Here is a 12,660-nt window from a genome sequence, read left to right as displayed (position 1 = left end):
ACACAGAGTTAACATTTCTGCAACGGGGATAGAAAGAAATTGATGAGGAGGATTTGAGAGTCACAAAGATGTTGATTGTAATAATAACAATGATTATCGTCACAAGTAGGCTTACATTAACACTGAAATGAAGTTACTGTGAAAAACAACTAGTCACCACAATCCGGCACCTGTTCGGGTACAGAGCGGGAGAATTGAGAATGTCCAAATTACCTATCAGCATGCCTTTGGGGACTTGTGGGAGCAACCGGGGCACCCGGAGGAATTACACGCAGACACGTGGAGAATGTGCAGAGTCCACAGAGCCGGGAATGGGAGCTGGGATCGTGGAGTTGTGAAGCAATAGCTGGGCAGCACGGTAGCAGAAGTGGATAGCACTTTGGCTTCACAGCGCCAGGGTGCCAGATTCGATTCGCTGCTGGGTCACTGTCTGTGCGGAGTCTACGTGGGTTTCCTCCAGGTGCTGCGGTGCCCTCCCACAGTGCAAAGAAGTGCAGGTTATGTGGACTGGCTATGCTAAACTGCCCTCATTGTCGAAAAAGGGTTAGGAGAGGTTAATGGGTTAAAGGGATAGGATAGAAGTGAGGGCTGAAGTGGGTCGGTGCACACTGGATGGGCTGAACGGCCTCGTTCTGCACTGTATGTTCTATGCTCGCCACTGTGTTACCATGCTACCCTGTTGTTGGCTCCGGGAAAGGTTTTTAGGGCGATGCTTCCAACATGTTGCTCGATCAGAAAAGGATCAATCTATTTTTGTTTCGTAAATCAGGGGAGAGCGCGAACGCAGTCCCCCACTACCACAAATTTTACAGTCGAGTATCCCGCATTTGGGGACATCGCAGGCGTCAGCACACCCGAAGTGCAATGGGCTAGCCTCGCCCTGGGCGAACCACCTTTTTGATCATGGTTTCACCCCTGCCAGGTAAGTATGCTTACAAACAGTACACCCTCCCAGTCCACACCACACATCACATCTTTCACTCACACTTACTGCATTTACACGGCCAAACTGTCCCTTTACTTACAATTATCTCTACCGAATTAGACTCGTTCTGTTGTATGATTTTGACAAATTGTCGAATATACCTCTCTAGTAAGAAACACATTGCCTAAAACGTCCGCTATGCTATTTGCATATTGGCCTTAAAAGGAAGTGAACCGCCCCTCATCTACCTGTCAGTCAAACGATGGACCGTTTTCCGGAATGAAAACTTTCTCTCTCAAAACTTTGTCTGTCCATCTTTGTTCAGCAAGGAAACAATTAACTTTTCTGACACGGAAATAGAAAGATTGATGAGGAAGTTTTTGGAGTCACGAAGATATTGGTTGTTGTCTCTCGAAGAGGTTTTTAGCGTCATGAGCAGGTTATTGAGAGGCATGTTTGGAGGTTTATTTGGGGGATGGGTCAGGTTAACCTTCATGGGGACACAATACCCCCCGCTCCCCACCCCCACGCATGCACCCCATCCCACATGCATCACCACACACTCACCGAAACACACACACACACTATATTGTTTTAAAATAAATTTAGAGTACCAAATTCATTTTATTTTCCAATTTATTGGCAATTTGATGTGGCCAATCCACCTACCCTGTACATCTTTGGGTTGTGAGGGTGAGACCCACGCAAACACTGAGGAAAATGTGCAAACTCCTCATGGACAATGACCCGGTGCCTGGATCGAACTCTAGTCTTCGACGCCGTGAGGGAACAGTGCCAAGCACTGCACCACCATGCCGCCCCGAAACAGACACACTACCCCGACCCTCCTACACCCATCTTTTTTCTTTTGAATTTAGAGCACCCAATCATTTTGTTATATTTTTAAATTCAGGGGCAATTTAGCATGGCCAATCCAACTAACCTGCACATCTTTGGGTTGTGGGGGTGAAACCCACGCAGACACGGCGAGAATGTGCAAATTCCACACCGACAGTGACCCTGGGCCAGGATTCAAACCCGGGTCCTCAGCGCCGTTGTCCAAGTGCTAACCACGGCACCATGTGCCACTTTCGCACACACCCATCTGACACGCACAGACCCAGCACACCAGTCCTCCACGAAAAACACACACACACTCATTCTTGATACTCACAATCACCCAACGCACACACACACCTCTGGCACACACACACCCGACACAGAGTTAACATTTCTGCAACGGGGATAGAAAGAAATTGATGAGGAGGATTTGAGAGTCACAAAGATGTTGATTGTAATAATAACAATGATTATCGTCACAAGTAGGCTTACATTAACACTGAAATGAAGTTACTGTGAAAAACAACTAGTCACCACAATCCGGCACCTGTTCGGGTACAGAGCGGGAGAATTGAGAATGTCCAAATTACCTATCAGCATGCCTTTGGGGACTTGTGGGAGCAACCGGGGCACCCGGAGGAATTACACGCAGACACGTGGAGAATGTGCAGAGTCCACAGAGCCGGGAATGGGACCTGGGATCGTGGAGTTGTGAAGCAATAGCTGGGCAGCACGGTAGCAGAAGTGGATAGCACTTTGGCTTCACAGCGCCAGGGTGCCAGATTCGATTCGCTGCTGGGTCACTGTCTGTGCGGAGTCTACGTGGGTTTCCTCCAGGTGCTGCGGTGCCCTCCCACAGTGCAAAGAAGTGCAGGTTATGTGGACTGGCTATGCTAAACTGCCCTCATTGTCGAAAAAGGTTTAGGAGAGGTTAATGGGTGAAAGGGATAGGATAGAAGTGAGGGCTGAAGTGGGTCGGTGCACACTGGATGGGCTGAACGGCCTCGTTCTGCACTGTATGTTCTATGCTCGCCACTGTGCTACCATGCTACCCTGTTGTTGGCTCCGGGAAAGGTTTTTAGGGTGATGCTTCCAACATGTTGCTCGATCAGAAAAGGATCAATCTATTTTTGTTTCGTAAATCAGGGGAGAGCGCGAACGCAGTCCCCCACTACCACAAATTTTGCAGTCGAGTATCCCGCATTTGGGGACATCGCAGGCGTCAGCACACCCGAAGTGCAATGGGCTAGCCTCGCCCAAGGCAAACCACCTTTTTGATCATGGTTTCTCCCCTGCCAGGTATGTATGCTTAAAAACAGTACACCCTCCCAGTCCACACCACACATCACATCTTTCACTCACACTTACTGCATTTACACGGCCAAACTGTCCCTTTACTTACAATTATCTCTACCGAATTAGACTCGTTCTGTTGTATGATTTTGACAAATTGTCGAATATACCTCTCTAGTAAGAAACACATTGCCTAAAACGTCCGCTATGCTATTTGCATATTGGCCTTAAAAGGAAGTGAACCGCCCCTTATCTACCTGTCAGTCAAACGATGGACCGTTTTCCGGAATGAAAACATTCTCTCTCAAAACTTTGTCTGTCCATCTTTGTTCAGCAAGGAAACAATTAACTTTTCTGACACGGAAATAGAAAGATTGATGAGGAAGTTTTTGGAGTCACGAAGATATTGGTTGTTGTCTCTCGAAGAGGTTTTTAGCGTCATGAGCAGGTTATTGAGAGGCATGTTTGGAGGTTTATTTGGGGGTTGGGTCAGGTTAATCTTCATGGGGACACAATACCCCCCCGCTCCCCACCCCCACGCACGCACCCCATCCCACATGCATCACCACACACTCACCGAAACACACACACACTATATTGTTTTAAAATAACTTTAGAGTACCCAATTCATTTTATTTTCCAATTTATTGGCAATTTGATGTGGCCAATCCACCTAGCCTGTACATCTTTGGGTTGTGAGGGTGAGACCCACGCAAACACTGAGGAAAATGTGCAAACTCCTCATGGACAATGACCCGGGGCCTGGATCGAACTCTAGTCTTCGACGCCGTGAGGGAACAGTGCCAAGCACTGCGCCACCATGCCGCCCCGAAACAGACACACTACCCTGACCCTCCTACACCCATCTTTTTTCTTTGGAATTTAGAGCACCCAATCATTTTGTTATATTTTTAAATTCAGGGGCAATTTAGCATGGCCAATTCACCTAACCTGCACATCTTTGGGTTGTGGGGGTGAAACCCACGCAGACACGGCGAGAATGTGCAAATTCCACACCGACAGTGACCCTGGGTCAGGATTCAAACCCGGGTCCTCAGCGCCGTTGTCCCAGTGCTAACCACGGCACCATGTGCCACTTTCGCACACACCCATCTGACACGCACAGACCCAGCACACCAGCCCTCCACGAAAAACACACACACACTCATTCTTGATACTCACAATCACCCAACGCACACACACACCTCTGGCACACACACACCCGACACAGAGTTAACATTTCTGCAACGGGGATAGAAAGAAATTGATGAGGAGGATTTGAGAGTCACAAAGATGTTGATTGTAATAATAACAATGATTATCGTCACAAGTAGGCTTACATTAACACTGAAATGAAGTTACTGTGAAAAACAACTAGTCACCACAATCCGGCACCTGTTCGGGTACAGAGCGGGAGAATTGAGAATGTCCAAATTACCTATCAGCATGCCTTTGGGGACTTGTGGGAGCAACCGGGGCACCCGGAGGAATTACACGCAGACACGTGGAGAATGTGCAGAGTCCACAGAGCCGGGAATGGGACCTGGGATCGTGGAGTTGTGAAGCAATAGCTGGGCAGCACGGTAGCAGAAGTGGATAGCACTTTGGCTTCACAGCGCCAGGGTGCCAGATTCGATTCGCTGCTGGGTCACTGTCTGTGCGGAGTCTACGTGGGTTTCCTCCAGGTGCTGCGGTGCCCTCCCACAGTGCAAAGAAGTGCAGGTTATGTGGACTGGCTATGCTAAACTGCCCTCATTGTCGAAAAAGGGTTAGGAGAGGTTAATGGGTTAAAGGGATAGGATAGAAGTGAGGGCTGAAGTGGGTCAGTGCACACTGGATGGGCTGAACGGCCTCCTTCTGCACTGTATGTTCTATGCTCGCCACTGTGTTACCATGCTACCCTGTTGTTGGCTCCGGGAAAGGTTTTTAGGGCGATGCTTCCAACATGTTGCTCGATCAGAAAAGGATCAATCTATTTTTGTTTCGTAAATCAGGGGAGAGCGCGAACGCAGTCCCCCACTACCACAAATTTCGCAGTCGAGTATCCAGCATTTCGGGACATCGCAGGCGTCAGCACACCCGAAGTGCAATGGGCTAGTCGCTCCCTGGGCAAACCACCTTTTTGATCATGGTTTCACCCCTGCCAGGTAAGTATGCTTAAAAACAGTACGCCCTCCCAGTCCACACCACACATCACATCTTTCACTCACACTTACTGCATTTACACGGCCAAACTGTCCCTTTACCTACAATTATCTCTACCGAATTAGACTCGTTCTGTTGTATGATTTTGACAAATTGTCGAATATACCTCTCTAGTAAGAAACACATTGCCTAAAACGTCCGCTATGCTATTTGCATATTGGCCTTAAAAGGAAGTGAACCGCCCCTTATCTACCTGTCAGTCAAACGATGGACCGTTTTACGGAATGAAAACATTCTCTCTCAAAACTTTGTCTGTCCATCTTTGTTCAGCAAGGAAACAATTAACTTTTCTGACACGGAAATAGAAAGATTGATGAGGAAGTTTTTGGAGTCACGAAGATATTGGTTGTTGTCTCTCGAAGAGGTTTTTAGCGTCATGAGCAGGTTATTGAGAGGCATGTTTGGAGGTTTATTTGGGGGTTGGGTCAGGTTAATCTTCATGGGGACACAATACCCCCCGCTCCCCACCCCCACGCATGCACCCCATCCCACATGCATCACCACACACTCACCGAAACACACACACACACACTATATTGTTTTAAAATAAATTTAGAGTACCCAATTCATTTTATTTTCCAATTTATTGGCAATTTGATGTGGCCAATCCACCTAGCCTGTACATCTTTGGGTTGTGAGGGTGAGACCCACGCAAACACTGAGGAAAATGTGCAAACTCATCATGGACAATGACCCGGGGCCTGGATCGAACTCTAGTCTTCGACGCCGTGAGGGAACAGTGCCAAGCACTGCACCACCATGCCGCCCCGAAACAGACACACTACCCCGACCCTCCTACACCCATCTTTTTTCTTTTGAATTTAGAGCACCCAATCATTTTGTTATATTTTTAAATTCAGGGGCAATTTAGCTGGCCAATCCAACTAACCTGCACATCTTTGGGTTGTGGGGGTGAAACCCACGCAGACACGGCGAGAATGTGCAAATTCCACACCGACAGTGACCCTGGGCCAGGATTCAAACCCGGGTCCTCAGCGCCGTTGTCCCAGTGCTAACCACGGCACCATGTGCCACTTTCGCACACACCCACCTGACACGCACAGACCCAGCACACCAGCCCTCCACGAAAAACACACACACACTCATTCTTGATACTCACAATCACCCAACGCACACACACACCTCTGGCACACACACACCCGACACAGAGTTAACATTTCTGCAACGGGGATAGAAAGAAATTGATGAGGAGGATTTGAGAGTCACAAAGATGTTGATTGTAATAATAACAATGATTATCGTCACAAGTAGGCTTACATTAACACTGAAATGAAGTTACTGTGAAAAACAACTAGTCACCACAATCCGGCACCTGTTCGGGTACAGAGCGGGAGAATTGAGAATGTCCAAATTACCTATCAGCATGCCTTTGGGGACTTGTGGGAGCAACCGGGGCACCCGGAGGAATTACACGCAGACACGTGGAGAATGTGCAGAGTCCACAGAGCCGGGAATGGGACCTGGGATCGTGGAGTTGTGAAGCAACAGCAGGGCAGCACGGTAGCAGAAGTGGATAGCACCGGGGCTTCACAGCACCAGGGTGCCAGATTCGATTCGCCGCTGGGTCACTGTCTGCGTGGGTTTCCTCCAGGTGCTGCGGTGTACTCCCACAGTTCAAAGAAGTGCAGGTTATGTGGACTGGCTATGCTAAACTGCCCTCATTATCGAAAAAAGTTTAGGAGAGGTTAATGGGATAGGATAGAAGTGAGGGCTGAAATGGGTCGGTGCAGACTGGATGGGCTGAACGGCCTCGTTCTGCACTGTATGTTCCATGCTCGCCACTGTGTTACCATGCTACCCTGTTGTTGGCTCCGGAAAAGGTTTTTAACGCGATGCTTCCAACATGTTGCTCGATCAGAAAAGGATCAATCTATTTTTGTTTCGTAAATCAGGGGAGAGCGCGAACGCAGTCCCCCACTACCACAAATTTTGCAGTCGAGTATCCCGCATTTGGGGACATCGCAGGCGTCAGCACACCCGAAGTGCAATGGGCTAGTCTCGCCCTGGGCAAACCACCTTTTTGATCATGGTTTCACCCCTGCCAGGTAAGTATGATTAAAAACAGTACACCCTCCCAGTCCACACCACACATCACATCTTTCACTCACACTTACTGCATTTACACGGCCAAACTGTCCCTTTACTTACAATTATCTCTACCGAATTAGACTCGTTCTGTTGTATGATTTTGACAAATTGTCGAATATACCTCTCTAGTAAGAAACACATTGCCTAAAACGTCCGCTATGCTATTTGCATATTGGCCTTAAAAGGAAGTGAACCGCCCCTTATCTACCTGTCAGTCAAACGATGGACCGTTTTACGGAATGAAAACATTCTCTCTCAAAACTTTGTCTGTCCATCTTTGTTCAGCAAGGAAACAATTAACTTTTCTGACACGGAAATAGAAAGATTGATGAGGAAGTTTTTGGAGTCACGAAGATATTGGTTGTTGTCTCTCGAAGAGGTTTTTAGCGTCATGAGCAGGTTATTGAGAGGCATGTTTGGAGGTTTATTTGGGGGTTGGGTCAGGTTAATCTTCATGGGGACACAATACCCCCCCCGCTCCCCACCCCCACGCACGCACCCCATCCCACATGCATCACCACACACTCACCGAAACACACACACACTATATTGTTTTAAAATAACTTTAGAGTACCCAATTCATTTTATTTTCCAATTTATTGGCAATTTGATGTGGCCAATCCACCTAGCCTGTACATCTTTGGGTTGTGAGGGTGAGACCCACGCAAACACTGAGGAAAATGTGCAAACTCCTCATGGACAATGACCCGGGGCCTGGATCGAACTCTAGTCTTCGACGCCGTGAGGGAACAGTGCCAAGCACTGCACCACCATGCCGCCCCGAAACAGACACACTACCCCGACCCTCCTACACCCATCTTTTTCTTTGGAATTTAGAGCACCCAATCATTTTGTTATATTTTTTAATTCAGGGGCAATTTAGCATGGCCAATTCACCTAACCTGCACATCTTTGGGTTGTGGGGGTGAAACCCACGCAGACACGGCGAGAATGTGCAAATTCCACACCGACAGTGACCCTGGGCCAGGATTCAAACCCGGGTCCTCAGCGCCGTTGTCCCACTGCTAACCACGGCACCATGTGCCACTTTCGCACACACCCATCTGACACGCACAGACCCAGCACACCAGCCCTCCACGAAAAACACACACACACTCATTCTTGATACTCACAATCACCCAACGCACACACACACCTCTGGCACACACACACCCGACACAGAGTTAACATTTCTGCAACGGGGATAGAAAGAAATTGATGAGGAGGATTTGAGAGTCACAAAGATGTTGATTGTAATAATAACAATGATTATCGTCACAAGTAGGCTTACATTAACACTGAAATGAAGTTACTGTGAAAAACAACTAGTCACCACAATCCGGCACCTGTTCGGGTACAGAGCGGGAGAATTGAGAATGTCCAAATTACCTATCAGCATGCCTTTGGGGACTTGTGGGAGCAACGGGAGGAAAGCCACGCAGACACGTGGAGAATGTGCAGAGTCCACAGAGCCGGGAATGAGACCTGGGATCGTGGACTTGTGAAGCAATAGCTGGGCAGCACGGTAGCATAAGTGGATAGCACCGTGGCTTCACAGCACCAGGGTGCCAGATTCGATTCGCTGCTGGGTCACTGTCTGTGCGGAGTCTACGTGGGTTTCCTCCAGGTGCTGCGGTGCCCTCCCACAGTGCAAAGAAGTGCAGGTTATGTGGACTGGCTATGCTAAACTGCCCTCATTGTCGAAAAAGGGTTAGGAGAGGTTAATGGGTTAAAGGGATAGGATAGAAGTGAGGGCTGAAGTGGGTCGGTGCACACTGGATGGGCTGAACGGCCTCGTTCTGCACTGTATGTTCCATGCTCGCCACTGTGTTACCATGCTACCCTGTTGTTGGCTCCGGGAAAGGTTTTTAGGGCGATGCTTCCAACATGTTGCTCGATCAGAAAAGGATCAATCTATTTTTGTTTCGTAAATCAGGGGAGAGCGCGAACGCAGTCCCCCACTACCACAAATTTTGCAGTCGAGTATCCAGCATTTGGGGACATCGCAGGCGTCAGCACACCCGAAGTGCAATGGGCTAGTCTCGCCCTGGGCAAACCACCTTTTTGATCATGGTTTCACCCCTGCCAGGTAAGTATGCTTAAAAACAGTACACCCTCCCAGTCCACACCACACATCACATCTTTCACTCACACTTACTGCATTTACACGGCCAAACTGTCCCTTTACCTACAATTATCTCTACCGAATTAGACTCGTTCTGTTGTATGATTTTGACAAATTGTCGAATATACCTCTCTAGTAAGAAACACATTGCCTAAAACGTCCGCTATGCTATTTGCATATTGGCCTTAAAAGGAAGCGAACCGCCCCTTATCTACCTGTCAGTCAAACGATGGACCGTTTTCCGGAATGAAAACTTTCTCTCTCAAAACTTTGTCTGTCCATCTTTGTTCAGCAAGGAAACAATTAACTTTTCTGACACGGAAATAGAAAGATTGATGAGGAAGTTTTTGGAGTCACGAAGATATTGGTTGTTGTCTCTCGAAGAGGTTTTTAGCGTCATGAGCAGGTTATTGAGAGGCATGTTTGGAGGTTTATTTGGGGGTTGGGTCAGGTTAATCTTCATGGGGACACAATACCCCCCCCGCTCCCCACCCCCACGCACGCACCCCATCCCACATGCATCACCACACACTCACCGAAACACACACACACACTATATTGTTTTAAAATAAATTTAGAGTACCCAATTCATTTTATTTTCCAATTTATTGGCAATTTGATGTGGCCAATCCACCTAGCCTGTACATCTTTGGGTTGTGAGGGTGAGACCCACGCAAACACTGAGGAAAATGTGCAAACTCATCATGGACAATGACCCGGGGCCTGGATCGAACTCTAGTCTTCGACGCCGTGAGGGAACAGTGCCAAGCACTGCACCACCATGCCGCCCCGAAACAGACACACTACCCCGACCCTCCTACACCCATCTTTTTTCTTTTGAATTTAGAGCACCCAATCATTTTGTTATATTTTTAAATTCAGGGGCAATTTAGCATGGCCAATCCAACTAACCTGCACATCTTTGGGTTGTGGGGGTGAAACCCACGCAGACACGGCGAGAATGTGCAAATTCCACACCGACAGTGACCCTGGGCCAGGATTCAAACCCGGGTCCTCAGCGCCGTTGTCCCAGTGCTAACCACGGCACCATGTGCCACTTTCGCACACACCCATCTGACACGCACAGACCCAGCACACCAGCCCTCCACGAAAAACACACACACACTCATTCTTGATACTCACAATCACCCAACGCACACACACACCTCTGGCACACACACACCCGACACAGAGTTAACATTTCTGCAACGGGGATAGAAAGAAATTGATGAGGAGGATTTGAGAGTCACAAAGATGTTGATTGTAATAATAATAATGATTATCGTCACAAGTAGGCTTACATTAACACTGAAATGAAGCTACTGTGAAAAACAACTAGTCACCACAATCCGGCACCTGTTCGGGTACAGAGCGGGAGAATTGAGAATGTCCAAATTACCTATCAGCATGCCTTTGGGGACTTGTGGGAGCAACCGGGGCACCCGGAGGAATTACACGCAGACACGTGGAGAATGTGCAGAGTCCACAGAGCCGGGAATGGGACCTGGGATCGTGGAGTTGTGAAGCAATAGCTGGGCAGCACGGTAGCAGAAGTGGATAGCACTTTGGCTTCACAGCGCCAGGGTGCCAGATTCGATTCGCTGCTGGGTCACTGTCTGTGCGGAGTCTACGTGGGTTTCCTCCAGGTGCTGCGGTGCCCTCCCACAGTGCAAAGAAGTGCAGGTTATGTGGACTGGCTATGCTAAACTGCCCTCATTGTCGAAAAAGGTTTAGGAGAGGTTAATGGGTTAAAGGGATAGGATAGAAGTGAGGGCTGAAGTGGGTCGGTGCACACTGGATGGGCTGAACGGCCTCGTTCTGCACTGTATGTTCCATGCTCGCCACTGTGTTACCATGCTACCCTGTTGTTGGCTCCGGAAAAGGTTTTTAGGGCGATGCTTCCAACATGTTGCTCGATCAGAAAAGGATCAATCTATTTTTGTTTCGTAAATCAGGGGAGAGCGCGAACGCAGTCCCCCACTACCACAAATTTTGCAGTCGAGTATCCCGCATTGTGGACATCGCAGGCGTCAGCACACCCGAAGTGCAATGGGCAAGCCTCGTCCTGGGCGAACCACCTTTTTGATCATGGTTTCACCCCTGCCAGGTAAGTATGCTTTAAAAACAGTACACCCTCCCAGTCCACACCACACATCACATCTTTCACTCACACTTACTGCATTTACACGGCCAAACTGTCCCTTTACTTACAATTATCTCTACCGAATTAGACTCGTTCTGTTGTATGATTTTGACAAATTGTCGAATATACCTCTCTAGTAAGAAACACATTGCCTAAAACGTCCGCTATGCTATTTGCATATTGGCCTTAAAAGGAAGTGAACCGCCCCTTATCTACCTGTCAGTCAAACGATGGACCGTTTTCCGGAATGAAAACATTCTCTCTCAAAACTTTGTCTGTCCATCTTTGTTCAGCAAGGAAACAATTAACTTTTCTGACACGGAAATAGAAAGATTGATGAGGAAGTTTTTGGAGTCACGAAGATATTGGTTGTTGTCTCTCGAAGAGGTTTTTAGCGTCATGAGCAGGTTATTGAGAGGCATGTTTGGAGGTTTATTTGGGGGTTGGGTCAGGTTAATCTTCATGGGGACACAATACCCCCCCCCCGCTCCCCACCCCCACGCACGCACCCCATCCCACATGCATCACCACACACTCACCGAAACACACACACACTATATTGTTTTAAAATAACTTTAGAGTACCCAATTCATTTTATTTTCCAATTTATTGGCAATTTGATGTGGCCAATCCACCTAGCCTGTACATCTTTGGGTTGTGAGGGTGAGACCCACGCAAACACTGAGGAAAATGTGCAAACTCCTCATGGACAATGACCCGGGGCCTGGATCGAACTCTAGTCTTCGACGCCGTGAGGGAACAGTGCCAAGCACTGCGCCACCATGCCGCCCCGAAACAGACACACTACCCTGACCCTCCTACACCCATCTTTTTTCTTTGGAATTTAGAGCACCCAATCATTTTGTTATATTTTTAAATTCAGGGGCAATTTAGCATGGCCAATTCACCTAACCTGCACATCTTTGGGTTGTGGGGGTGAAACCCACGCAGACACGGCGAGAATGTGCAAATTCCACACCGACAGTGACCCTGGGCCAGGATTCAAACCCGGGTCCTCAG

General features: G+C 48.2%; 6 non-coding genes across 6 annotated transcripts; all 6 read right to left on the bottom strand.

The window, feature by feature from the left end:
- Window positions 1-766: 766 nt before the first annotated feature.
- LOC140390668 (U1 spliceosomal RNA) lies at window positions 767-930 on the bottom strand. The gene has a single exon (XR_011934726.1). It is a non-coding gene; the product is annotated as a U1 spliceosomal RNA (small nuclear RNA).
- A 1,978-nt stretch (window positions 931-2,908) lies between these two features.
- LOC140390795 (U1 spliceosomal RNA) lies at window positions 2,909-3,072 on the bottom strand. The gene has a single exon (XR_011934852.1). It is a non-coding gene; the product is annotated as a U1 spliceosomal RNA (small nuclear RNA).
- Window positions 3,073-5,049: 1,977 nt separating this feature from the next.
- Window positions 5,050-5,213, bottom strand: LOC140390847 (U1 spliceosomal RNA). Its single transcript, XR_011934903.1, has one exon. It is a non-coding gene; the product is annotated as a U1 spliceosomal RNA (small nuclear RNA).
- Window positions 5,214-7,173: 1,960 nt separating this feature from the next.
- LOC140390731 (U1 spliceosomal RNA) lies at window positions 7,174-7,337 on the bottom strand. The gene has a single exon (XR_011934789.1). It is a non-coding gene; the product is annotated as a U1 spliceosomal RNA (small nuclear RNA).
- Window positions 7,338-9,305: 1,968 nt separating this feature from the next.
- On the bottom strand, window positions 9,306-9,469 carry LOC140390790 (U1 spliceosomal RNA). The gene has a single exon (XR_011934847.1). It is a non-coding gene; the product is annotated as a U1 spliceosomal RNA (small nuclear RNA).
- Window positions 9,470-11,449: 1,980 nt separating this feature from the next.
- LOC140390694 (U1 spliceosomal RNA) lies at window positions 11,450-11,612 on the bottom strand. The gene has a single exon (XR_011934752.1). It is a non-coding gene; the product is annotated as a U1 spliceosomal RNA (small nuclear RNA).
- Between the last annotated feature and the right edge of the window lie 1,048 nt (window positions 11,613-12,660).

The sequence above is a fragment of the Scyliorhinus torazame genome, chromosome 14 (genome assembly GCF_047496885.1).
Source record: "Scyliorhinus torazame isolate Kashiwa2021f chromosome 14, sScyTor2.1, whole genome shotgun sequence".
NCBI classification, from domain to species: domain Eukaryota; kingdom Metazoa; phylum Chordata; class Chondrichthyes; order Carcharhiniformes; family Scyliorhinidae; genus Scyliorhinus; species Scyliorhinus torazame.
This window is presented reverse-complemented; position numbering and strand designations above follow the sequence as displayed.